The sequence below is a fragment of the Lynx canadensis genome, chromosome D4 (genome assembly GCF_007474595.2).
Source record: "Lynx canadensis isolate LIC74 chromosome D4, mLynCan4.pri.v2, whole genome shotgun sequence".
NCBI lineage: Eukaryota > Metazoa > Chordata > Mammalia > Carnivora > Felidae > Lynx > Lynx canadensis.
The window spans coordinates 48,687,662-48,700,912 of NC_044315.2; positions in this window are offsets into that span (position 1 = coordinate 48,687,662).

Below are 13,251 nucleotides of genomic sequence, written 5' to 3' on the forward strand. Positions count from 1 at the left end.
CAAAATATTTTTCATTGTATCTGTGCTTTATTTACCTGTGCTTTGAATCCTTGGATATACAAGGATAGGCAGCAATGAGATGATTGCATGGAGAATCCAATTCAGCCTTGAAAATATTTGCAACAATTTAAAGAGTGAACCTCCCCTCCCCCTGTTTTACTCGGAATGAAGAAAAAGCCGGGAGTTCTGCTGAGTCACCGGTTATGGCGAAGAATGAAACACTCAACATAAGAGTTAGTACTAGCTTTAGAATTCTATTTAATATTCACTAGGGTATTCCAAAAATGTCAGGTCCTGCTCTTTAAACTTTTATTGTGCATCTGTGCATTTTCTGCCCTTTTAAAGCCCTGATTCACTAACTTTTTAAGCCGATGGTGAAAATATTTCTAGTTTCCACTGAGACATACTGGAGAGAAAAAGGTATTTAATTTAGTAATAATTGACTGGAGGATGTTTCACAGAATGAAAAGGAAATCTGGAGAACTTTTCTAAAGGGGTAGATACACAATGTGCCCTAAGAGCTGATTATCTGCATATAATAAGCTATGAGGGAAAAGAATACTCTAAATGGTGTAACCTTGTCATTCAAAAATTCTTGTTAGAAAAACCTTGCTACCTGACTCTTAAATACATACAAAAGTATTTGATGCTCTGAATAAACAACAAAACTAAGAAACATTGTTGCACATAGCACTTCTCTCCTTTATGTAAGTTTGTGTGAGTCAGAAGTTTTCAATGGTCTTATGAAAGTGAATTCATTCACTCAATAGTCATTTGTCAAGCCTAACAACACAATTAGATACAGAGATCAGAGGCATGATGCTTTTTACTCAAGGAAACAAGGCCTTTGTGAAGAAATCAGACATATATACAAGTAGTCACAACTGGTAGTCTGAAAGAGGAAACATAAATAGTGCTGCATGAGAACCGACAAAGAAAAACTTAACCCAGTAATTTAATAGAAAATGTGACTCTTTACTCTCTTATTAAATGCTTAACTGAAAGAAATATCAGCAAAGATAATAAAGATTTTCAAGATGATAAGCACCTCATCTTGATATGACCTTGACATCTTACCTTCTAACCTTGAATAAAATTTGACCTCAATGAAGCCAGCCACCTCCTTGGACCTTAAAACTCATTTTGATTGAATTATAGTTTAATATATTTTTTTAATAGGAGGTATTTCATTTCTTTTTGGAGAATATACTTTTTAAAAAAGGATCACTTATATCTTCCTTGTCATTGGTTCACAACTATAGAAGAAAAGTGTGTCAGATTTACCTGTGTATTTTTTTTTCAAACTATATTCCTAGTCTCTCTGATACTAAGGTATTACATCTTGATGTTCTTTTGCCCAAAAAAACAGGAATCACTGCCCTGGTGTGTACGGTTATAGTAATAATGTTGTCATAGCTTCCAGGCGTATTGAGTTCATAAATATCGGGATTATTTTTTATAATTTAATAGCTGGGCTATTGAAATAACTAAATGAAAATACCTGGATATTTCTTTTCTTTAATCTATCTAACGAAGGTTTCATTTTTCTTTGCCTACCAGGAAGGTCAATGTTAATTATGTCAACCATCCCAGCTCACCTATTTGCTTCTTTTTCTATTCGGTTTATTTGCTCTTGGATATTCTACAAATCATTAGAATCGTTGTATGGCTGTTTGTTTCCTATTCCTCCTGAAACAAATTACCACAAACTTAGTAGTTTAAAACGCCAAAAACTTATCTCATAACTTTGGAGTTCTGCATTCCACAGTGAGTCTCACTAAGTTAAAACCAAGGTGTGGCTTGCTTTTATGAATCCAAGAAAATGAATCCATTTTCTTGCTTTTCTAGGTTCTGGTGGTTGCTCAAATTCTCAGCTCCTAATTCTCAAAGTCAGCAATAGCCCACAGAATCTTTCTCACAGTACCGTCTTTCTGGTTGTGACTCACCTGCCCTTTTCTTCCCCATTTAAGAATGCCTATAGGGGCACCTGGGTGGCTTAGTGGGTTAAGCGTCTGACTTCAGCTCAGGTCATCGCCTCACAGTTTGTGAGTTGGAGTCCTGCATCTGGCTCTGTGCTGACAGCTCGAAGCCTGGAACCTGCTTCGGATTCTGTGCCTCCCTCTCTCTCTTTGCCCCTCCCCCGCCATGCACTCGCTCGCTCGCTCTCTCTCTCAAAAATAAATAAGCATTAAAAAATTTAAAAAATGCTTGCGATTGCATTGGACCCACTAAGAAAATTTAGCATCATCTTTTTACTTAAGATCAATCGATTAGCAACTTTAATTCCATTTGCAACTCAATTCGCCCTTGCTATGTAATATAATATTCACTGATTATGAGACTTAAGACAAGGGCATCTCAGGAGGGGCAGACAATATTCTGCCTACCACATAGGGCTTTTAAAAGTAAACCATGACAAGAGGTACATGATGATCTAGATCTCTAGAGAGCTCGTGATCAAATGTGAGCTATGCTAACTTCTTTATCATAGATTTATTCATTAAACATATATCTACCAAATGGTTTCTCAATGCTTTGGTCCTGTTTCGGGCATTTTAGGTACAGATTTCCATGGGGAAACATGTAGAAAAAAGGAAAATTCCTTGGGGGAAAAGTAGGAACTAGACATTCCTAGAAACCTTGTTGTCCAGCCACGGCACAAATATTTGTTGAGATGCTAATTTGTACTAGACATGATGCTTGGTATTGGGTACAAATTGGTAAAAACAACAGTCTGGCCCCTACTCTTGTAAAGATTATAGTCTAGTCCAGCAAATATTAGATTGACAAGTAACTCAGTAAATGTTTGTTAAATTACAAATGAATAAAGCGAAGGTTTCAAAAATAGCATAGTGTCCTGGATATGCAAGGTCAGAAAAATCAGAAAAGATTCCTGGAGAATATAGCGTCTAAGCCATGGTATGTAGAATGACCTAATGCCACCTAAAACATCTCTTTGTATCCTCCAGGAACATCTGCATCAGAAACACTAAGTGTTCTTGCTACAAAGTAAAATACTTTTACCTCTTCATAGACTTACTAAAATCAGAATCTCTGGTACTGGGTCCAGGGAATCTATACTTTAACAACACTGTCAAATGATCCTGGTCAGTTAAATGTCTGACTCTTGATTTTGGCTCAGGTCATGATATCAGGGTCGTGAGATCAAGTCTCACATTGGGCTCTGTGCTGGGTGTGCAGCCTACTTAAGATTCTTTCTCTTCCCCTCTCTCTGCCCCTCTCCCCCCCTACCTGTGCACTCTCTCTTTCTCTCTCAAAAAATAAAAACAAACAAACAACACTGTTTAACTTCTGAACATTAAAATTTATAAATCTTACCATAGTATTTACTGTTAGAAGGATCAACCTTTTTTTTTATTATTTTGTTTTTGCTGCAATGCAAACAATAGTTTTGTGTGTGTGTGTGTGTTGTAGAGCAGTCGTATATTAGAATCTGAATATTTTTCACACAGCCAGAAACTGTTGTCTCCAAGATGATGGCTCTTGAAGAACAGGAAAAAACTCCTGCAAAGGAAAAAGGAAATGTATTAGTCAGGGGTCTCCAAAGAAACTGAACCAATAGGCTAAATGTAGACATATATAGGAGGAGATTTAGCATAGGAACTGAGTCAAGTACTTACATGGGCCAAGAAGTCCCAGGACCTGACATCTGCAAGCAAGAGGATGAGGAAAGCCAGTGGTCCAAGTCTGAAGACCTGAGAGCTGAGCTCTGATGTCCAGGAACAGAAGAAGATGGAAGGACATTCCAGTTCAAGAAGAGAGAGAGGAAATTCCCTATTTTTTCCTCCTTCCTTCCTTGCTTCCTTCTTGTTCTCCTTAGGCCTTGAGTAGATTAGATGATGCTCACCCACACTAATGAGGGCAGATCTTCCTTACTCAGCCTACTGAATCAAATGCTACTTTCTTCTGGAAACACCCTCACAGACACACCCTAAAACAAAGTTTTATCAGCTGTCTAGGCATTCCGTAGCCCAGTCTAGCTGACATATAAAATTGGCGGTCACAGGTTATGTGTGGTTAACTGATGCCTTCGCTTTTCTGTGATCCATGGCAAAACTGAGGGAGTTGTACTGTTTTAGGCCAAGTTCTAGGTTTATTTTTCAGATTCACTTTTCTTTTCAACTAAAGTAAAAATCGCTACTGAGCTTTACAGACCTGAGTACACCTCTCCAACAATGGTTATGTCATAGTACAATAACAAGTAATACAATTAAACATTTTAGAGCACTTTTCACAGTGATTTCTTCCGTTTCTGAGGCCTTTTGATCTGTGCTCCACTTCTTTCTATTTCTTTAAATGCCTCTTTTCCCAAAGCATAAGAGACTGTTAAAAACTGAGAACAAACTGAGGGTTGATGGGGGGTGGGAGGGAGGGGAGGGTGGGTGATGGGTATTGAGGAGGGCACCTTTTGGGATGAGCACTGGGTGTTGTATGGAAACCAATTTGTCAATAAATTTCATATATATATATATATATATATATATATATATATATATAAAATAAATGCCTCTTTTCAGTGATAATATAATTACTCTTACTCAAAAAAAGGAAGGAAGGAAGGAAGGAAGGAAGGAAGGAAGGAAGGAAGGAAGGAAGGAAGGAGAGAAAAGAAAAAGAAACCATAGTGAAAAGTAGAATCTATATTAGAATTAGAGGGGCACCGGGGTACCCAGTGGCTCAGTCAGTTAAGCCTCTAACTCTTGGTTTCAGCTCAGGTCATGATCTTACAGTTCGTGAGTTCGAGCCCCACATAGGGCTCTGCGTTGACACCTGGTTTCAGAGCCCGCTTGGGATTCTCTGTCTGCCTCTCTCTCTTTCTGCCTCTCCCCTGCTTGTTCTCTATCTCCCTCTCTGTCAAAATAAATAAATAAACCTTTAAAAAAAGAATTAGAGGGGTGCCTGGGTGGCTCAGTCGGTTAAGCTTCTGACTTCGGCTCAGGTCATTATTCTCACATTTCGCGAGTTTGAGCCCTGTGTCAGGCTTTCTGCTGTCATCACGGAGCCTGCTTTGGATCCTCTGTCTCCCTCTCCCTCTGCCCCTCTTCTCCTTGTTCATGCTCTCTTTCTTTCTCTCTCTCAAAATAAATAAACATTAAAACAATAATTAGAAATAACAGGAAGGTTTATAAAGTATGAGCATGAGTACATATGTAATTGTTGGTTAAAGGCCTATTTTTTTTTTTATCCAACTAATTATTGCGGTACATATCAAATGGATATTTAAAAGAATCACTTTGGGGGGAAGAGCACATATTTAATAAATAGAATCAGTATAGTCTTCCTGTGAGAAATCCTCTAGTAATATGATTTAAAACAAAACAAAACATAAAGCAAACCCAAAATTAAATAAGATGAAAACTATAAGAAGGAGAAGAGAAGTGTCAAGACTGACAGAATGTTTTAATTCAGGAGTAGGTAAGCTATAGCCTCTGAGTCAAATCTGGCCCAACACCTATTTTTTGTACATCATTGAACTAAGAATGATTTTTACATTTTAATTTAAAAAAATTTTTGTTAATGTTTATTTATTTTTGAGAGAGAGAGAGACAGAGAGACAGAGCATGAGCAGGGGAGGGGTAGTGAGAGAGGGAGACACAGACTCCAAAGCAGGCTCCAGGCTCCGAGCTGTCAGCACAGAGCCCGACGCGGGGCTCGAACTCAGGAACAGTGAGATCATGACCTGAGCTAAAGTCGGACGCTTAACTGACTGAGCCACCCAGTATTTTGCTTTTTTAAATACCTGGAAAAATATAGAGAACTTAAATATTGTATGATGTGAATAGGAGATAAGATTTTAAATTTCAGTGTCCATAAATAAATTTTATTGGGACATAGCCTCAATGCGTCCCTATACATATGGTGTGTGGTTTCTAGGCTGTCACAGCAGCAGAGGTGAGACCTTATATCCCACAGAGAACACTTAGTATCTGTGCTTTTACAAAATGGGTTTCTCTACCCCTGTTTTAATCCATAGACTTGCTAATTATTACTTCTTTGAAAAATATCAATGGGTATTTGCTTATGTCACACTAGTAAAGCTATGTGAAAATACTTAATACCTATTACATATATGCCATATGCACGACATATAGTATGAACATGGGTACATATTTTTTTGAGTCCTCACTAATTGTCATGTACTTTGCCTGTGTTACGTGCATTGTCCCATTAAGTTCTCCAATGTCATTTTTGCAATGTCAGAGTTATTTCACTTAATCCTGAAACAATCATGAAAGGAATGTGCTGGAATTAAACCCTTTAACAGATGCAAATACTGAAATTTACACAGATGTATGATTTCCAGAGTCACACATCTGGAACTCAAATCCAGTTTGGTTTAACTCCAAAGCTCATGTTCTTACCCATCGTCACTGCTTTGTACGTTTAGTTACACATTTACACAAATAAAAGTTCATATACACTTAAACACTCATGAGACATCAAAGTCTAAAGCAATTATGCAGCAGATTTATTTTAACTTCATTTTTAAATATATTCTTTTAAAAAAAAATTTTTAACGTTTATTTATTTTTTGAGAGACAGAGCATGAACAGAGGAGGGACAGAGAGAGAGAGTCACAGAATCCGAAGCAGGCTCCAAGCTCTGAGCTGTCAGCACAGAGCCTGACGGGGGGCTCGAACTCACAGAGTGTGAGATCATAACCTGAGCTGAAGTCAGATGTTTAACCGACTGAGCCACCCAAGGCACCCCAAATTTTTAAATATATTCTTTGTCATTTCAAGAAAATTATTCTTAAATGATAAGTAACGTACTTAATGTTGCCAGATAAAACCTACATATGCAAACAGCAGTTTTATAAAAGGCCAATAATATACCTTCAGATTTTTCTCCTCACATATTTTCTATCTAAACGGAGTGAGTAGCCACACTGAACAGCACATGTTCTAAAAGCCCCCAGGGAATATTCCTAAAAACACCTGTGAGATAGTGCATGTAAGCTGAATAAGATAGTGCATGTAAGTAAGGGAACTGAGTGGTATTAAGTAGCAGAAAATTGGCTGACTGCTCACCAGCCTGAAATCTAGTTTCCTTCTGCTAAATTCACACAGATTAAGTAGAAATGATTAATTTGTGCCACGTGGAGATCCATACCTTCCTCATTCTTTGAATCAGGAATTAATTATTGGTGGGAACATTTGTCAAGACTGGCCTGACACTTAGACCCAAAAAAGGCTCTTCTCCAAGCCACTCTTTTAAATATGTTACAATGAAAAACATGTCCTCTTCTAGATCTTACATCGGAACTGACTCAGAAAAGAATTAGAACATCTACAGATATTCTAGTAAATAGTTTAACCTATAAGAACTGTACACTGAAACTAAAAAAAAAAAAAAAAAAATGTGATGAATCTACTACTGTGAATTCTATTTTTTTTTAATTTTTTTTTTCAACGTTTATTTATTTTTGGGACAGAGAGAGACAGAGCATGAACGGGGGAGGGGCAGAGAGAGGGAGACACAGAATCGGAAACAGGCTCCAGGCTCTGAGCCATCAGCCCAGAGCCCGACGCGGGGCTCGAACTCACGGACCGCGAGATCGTGACCTGGCTGAAGTCGGACGCTTAACCGACTGCGCCACCCAGGCGCCCCTGTGAATTCTGTTTTGAAAGAGAAAATGTAGGCATCAGTTAAAGAAAAAAAATGGTGTCATATGTATACATTTAAGATGTAAAGTCTCCTTTTGTCCTTGATGAATGACATTTAACTCAGTAAAACAAACAAACAACCACAACAAAAACCTACCATTTAAGGAATTTCTCCATATGCCAGTGTCTGATTTGGACGTTTCACATATACTATTTCATATAATTTCCACAGCAGCCCTGTGAAACATGCATTTTCCTTCCATTTAAAAACTGAATTTAAAAAGACAAAACAAAAATAGCTATTGTAGCTTAAGTCATGTTCATGTTCACTGTTCATTTCCTTTTTTCCTTTATCAGCAGTGAGTAGAGTATACTGCCTTTGGTCTTGCCTTTAAGTTTGACCATGTGACTTGCTTTGGCAAATGGCATATCATAAATTGGTATAATGTGGATTGATGACAGCAGAGGCTTGAAATGTGCTTAAGTTTTGGCTTTCTCTTTTGTGTTTCTGCCATTGCCATGAGAAATTTTCTCTGGCATCTCAGTACCCTTCAGCTGAGCCCACAGCTAACTCAGGTTTACCCAAAGACCATGGGCAACAAAAATGTTTAATTTTGTATGCCACTGAGAATTTATGTTGGATTTTTCCAGAGCAAAATCTGACTAATGAAAAATTGCTGATGGGGTGATACCATAAAACAAGATAAAACAAACAAATGGAAAAAGCTAAAATATATGCTATTTTCTTTGGAATTAGTTGGCAGGCAGCAAAGAGCCTCATGAGAAGCTGGAAGAATGATCCGTGTTATATAGTGGTGAAGCATTAGGTAAATTTTTAGTTTAGTTACTTAAAAAAGAAAAAAAATTGAGGCAAAATGTTGACTGTTTAAGTTGATATCTTAATAAGGTACCACAGGAGAGTGATGAGCTCCTTAAAGAACAAAAGAAAAGAAAAGCTGAACAGTTTGCAAGCAAAACTTAGAGAGAATAGAGAAACTTTAGAGATTGCATGGCTGGAAAACGGATCTGTTTATCTTCAAATCAATGAATGTATGGCAACCAAGATGGCTTTATAAAATGTTCCCCTCTATTTGACTAAACTTTGGACAGGTTTCTTCCTGACTATGCACAGGTCCCTGGTCTTTTTTCTTAGGACATTTAGTTTAGAAAACTTCCTATTGTAAATTCTTTCTCTGCCCCTTTGAATTGTAAATGTTCTCCCAGCTTCCTGCCAGTTTTACAACCCAGAAATGTCTTTCTAAAGACCAGAGAGCAATCCCTTTAAAATATAATTATCATGGAAGATAGTGTTCCTATCTTTTAATCTCTATGGAAGGGGAGGGCCTTAACTTCCTGAATAGACATCAGTGAACAGACACAGATGGCCTAATCACAGAGAAATACATTTGTAAATTCAGGAACAACTCAATATGATTACACATTCCATTGACCAATCTCCTTCTCTAATGTCCTCCTGTACTTTTCCACTGGTTCACTTACCCCAACACTTAAAAATATTCCCACCTTTTGTTTCAGCAGTGTTGAGTTTAATCTCCTTCCTCTATTGGAATAATCCTAAATAAGGCCTTTCTTGTCTGTTTAACTTTGCCCAGTGCAATTTTTCTTTGACATTCCATTGAAAAGCAACCTCAGATAAAGGACCGTTACACTAAGTGTTAGTAAAAAGTCATGACCTCAGAGCAAAGACCAAATCAAGACTGTGGCTATGACATTCTTTGCCAAAACCTCTGGAAGGTTTAAGATACATCTAGCAGATCTTTTAAGACCAACAAGGATCCTCGGAAACATAGGGGTATAAGCCCATAGAATCCTGATATACCAAAACTACTAGTATTTAAAAAGAGAGAGAGGTGCTTTTTGAAAGAATCTGGGAGGTGACTTTTGGCACATGGGTCGACTGCAAGCAAATATATGGAAACTTCCAATGTTTCAAGGGAATTTACTGGCAAAGGTGCCACCTGCCTACACAAAAAGAATATGAGAAATTTGAGAGTGAAAAGACATTCAGCAGGAAGCCAACCAAGAAATCTGCTCAATGTTCTTTTCAAAAAAGGCCAAGGAGAGTGATGCAAAGGAGAAATTCCCAGAGAATGGAGTCAACAGCGATATAAAGGACAGTGCAATGAACTGAAGCGAGGCCTAGTCAGGGAATATGTCCTATCCCTAGGGTATAGCATTCTGGCAATATTTGTTCAATAGGATCTCAGAATTGCTGTAGACTAGTAACTGCTATCTGCCTCTTCTTCCCATTTTGAGAAGGAGTGTTTATTACAGTTATCTTGTCCCTATGCCACCACTATATGCTGGATGCATGGGAAAGGTGGGCTGCAGACAACTCATCTAGCCCTCCACATCCATAGGCACAACATCTGGACCTTATCAAGCCTCATGCCATGAAAACGTGGGACTTGGGGTATGTTGTGGCAAGGAATTGAATATTTTTCACATGGAGAAATAGAGTGAATATTTTTGAGGAAAAAAAAAGCCTGAGTGTAGCAGCTATAAAGATATCTCACTTCAGTCTCCTGACTGTAAGGAAGGTGAATATGATCCTGGATATATGCAGATGGCCTGTGAGATGATGACTAGTCTGTATGAAGGGTTGATCAACCTGAGATGACATCTGTCCCTGTTACAGTTACTCAGGGTTACTTTTGGTAGTTCCAATTCTATACATGTATCTCTTAAGAGCCTCTAAACTTTAAAAATTTTAACTTTTACCCACAAAGCAACAGAATCCCCAAAAGAAAGAAAGTAAATATTTAAATATCAATTATTAATATATAATTAAAGTGTTATTCTACTTGCATGATAACATATTTTAATTAGGTCAAAATTGCATACTTATTTGTAGATCTAAATACAGTAGAGTCTCCTTGGAAATATACATTTAGTTTTACATAGTGTTTTAGATAGATTTATCTTTCATGTTTACATGTTTGAAGACACTTGTATTAAAATATCATTTTAATATTATAGATCTGATCACCACAACTGGTTAATTCCTGTAAGGAAAAGAGTACAGAATGTGGAATGAGATATTCTACTTAGCATTTCTGTGGCCTGTAACATGCATTTAACTTCCCTGAACATCAGTATCATTTTCTATAAAATGGGGCTGATATTAAATGTCTGGTAGAGTTAGTGTGAAATTAATTGCTATAGTATATGTAAAGTTTCTATTGAACAGTAAGCTCTCAGAAATTTAATTTCACACCTGTCCCCCTATGAACACCTACACACAATTTTTCCTCAGCGCATAATGAATTGTTTATCTGACATGAAATATAAAGTTGGAATTTTTTAAGTAAATCTGTGTGCTTAAGACATAAAATATTCAGCTCCATTCACTGTTAATTTCCAGCCTGCCCTTTACATAGTGCTGGTCAGTTATATCAGGTATAGTTGTTCTATTTTATGTCTGCTTCTCTTGTTCACCATAGTAGCTTCGAAGACCTTGATCTTCCAAATTGTATTAGATTAAACGAAAAAGATGTTTTAAAATAAATAGGCTTTAAATCCAGGAGAATTTAAGTCATAGAGGATAGAGTAGGAGTTGGTCTGAGCTTCTTAAAACCTTATCTACTGGATAAGTCTTTAGATTTCTTTCCTTGAATTTTGTGTGGCCAGTTGCCACATAGTTGGAGATGAGGTAAGGAGGGCAGATGTGATGCTGAGCTCATGCAGTGATGTCTATAAAATGACCAGTGGTGTGTCTGAAATGGGTTGAGAATCTTGAGGTGACATCTTTCTTTGTTGTTGGAAGGGCTCCAAGAATGTTATTAGTTCTACTTTTACATCACCTTTCCTATACAGGGATGCTCTGGTGACCTCTCCGCTTGATTTGTTGCTCACCAAATCTGAGAATATCCCCTTGGAGTATGGGGATGGGGGGCAGAGAGGGATAAATAGACTTGGTTCAAATATCAGCTCCAGTATCTAAATAGTCTTATAATCTTATATAAGTTTCCTAAAATCCTAGAAATTACTTTCCTTACCTGTAAAAGAAATTAAAAAAAAAAATCCAGCTCACGAAATCCATACCCCTTCCCAGATGAAATGAAACAACATATATCTGTGATGAAGAATGACCAACCTTTAGTATTCGCTCAATGGAAAATAGCTAATATTAGCTTTGATAGTCTCCCCTATGAACAAACAAACAAAAAAAAACAAACAAAAGCAAAACATATTTCGGCGCCTGCGTGGCTCAGTTGGTTAAGCAGCTGACTCTTGGTTTCTGCTCAGACCTGCGTTGGGCTCTATGCTAACAGGGCAGCGCCTGTTTGGGATTTTCTCTCTCTCTCTCTGCCCCTCTCCTGCTCATGCCCATGCGATATCTCTCTCTCTCTGTCTCAAAATAAATAAATAAACTTAAAAAATATACTTAAAACATCAGGCAAGCGGGGCGCCTGGGTGGCGCAGTTGGTTAAGCGTCCGACTTCAGCCAGGTCACGATCTCGCGGTCCGGGAGTTCGAGCCCCACGTCGGGCTCTGGGCTGATGGCTCAGAGCCTGGAGTCTGTTTCCGATTCTGTGTCTCCCTCTCTCTCTGCCCCTCCCCCGTTCATGCTCTGTCTCTCTCTGTCCCAAAACTAAATAAACGTTGAAAAAAAAAAAAAAATCAGGCAAGCATTATGTTGAAGCCCCAGATTTTATCAAATATCCTTTGGAAGTAGGAAATAGAAGGGAATCAGAAATTGACAAATCCCCTTCTGTTTATTATTAATGAAAATAGAACTAGATCAATTTCTTAGTGAAGAGAACATATAAAAGGGTCACTTCTAAGAGTGTGGTCCCCAAAAAAGAAAAGTGTGGCCCTCAGTATTGGTTATTTAGATGACAAAGTGTGTTGCCTTTCATAATTCTGCTTCAAAATCCTATTATATTTTGTTTGAAGGCGTTTTAAAAGCAACTGTTTCTGGTGACCTTCAAGCTAAAAACAAGATTCCTTTATAAAAAAAAAAAAAGTGTTCTGTATTACAGAGCAAATGTATCAGAAGTAATCTTTTGAGTTAGGGCTACAAGAAGATACATAGATAGTTATCCTGACCGTCGCATTTAAAATGGTCCAGAATGTCTGGCAAGTAGAAGCTTCTAGTGAATATGTATGAGGAAAGAAATGTAAAGACTTGAATTTTTTCCCAGAGAACATATTGAGAGTATTTGAGGGGGTGGGGAGGAAGACCTTTCCTAAGCTTAAAAAAAAAGTTATCATAAATACACATTTTGGTTGAGTGGCAACACAGATTGTACTTGTTTAGAAATCTATGAAGAAGGAATTTAATGGCAAGAGGAACCAAACCTGACTCACAAAAAATTTTGGTTGATTTCAGCACAGGATCAAACAGATGAAAGGATAAAGAACTAGGAAGACTCTCTAACACACGACAGACACATTTATGTGTGACTATGACAGTGGGGCTGCTTTTCAACTGTAAAGATGTCAGCCAGGATTGGACTGGGTGAAGAGAGGAAAAAAAAAAGAGTAACTTATTAGACCTTTTAGTACCAATCTGTTCCAAGGAACTGAAGTATCCATGATATAACAAGAAAAATTTTGAACTAAAATGTTTTAAAATCCCTGATTGTTTTAAAGATAA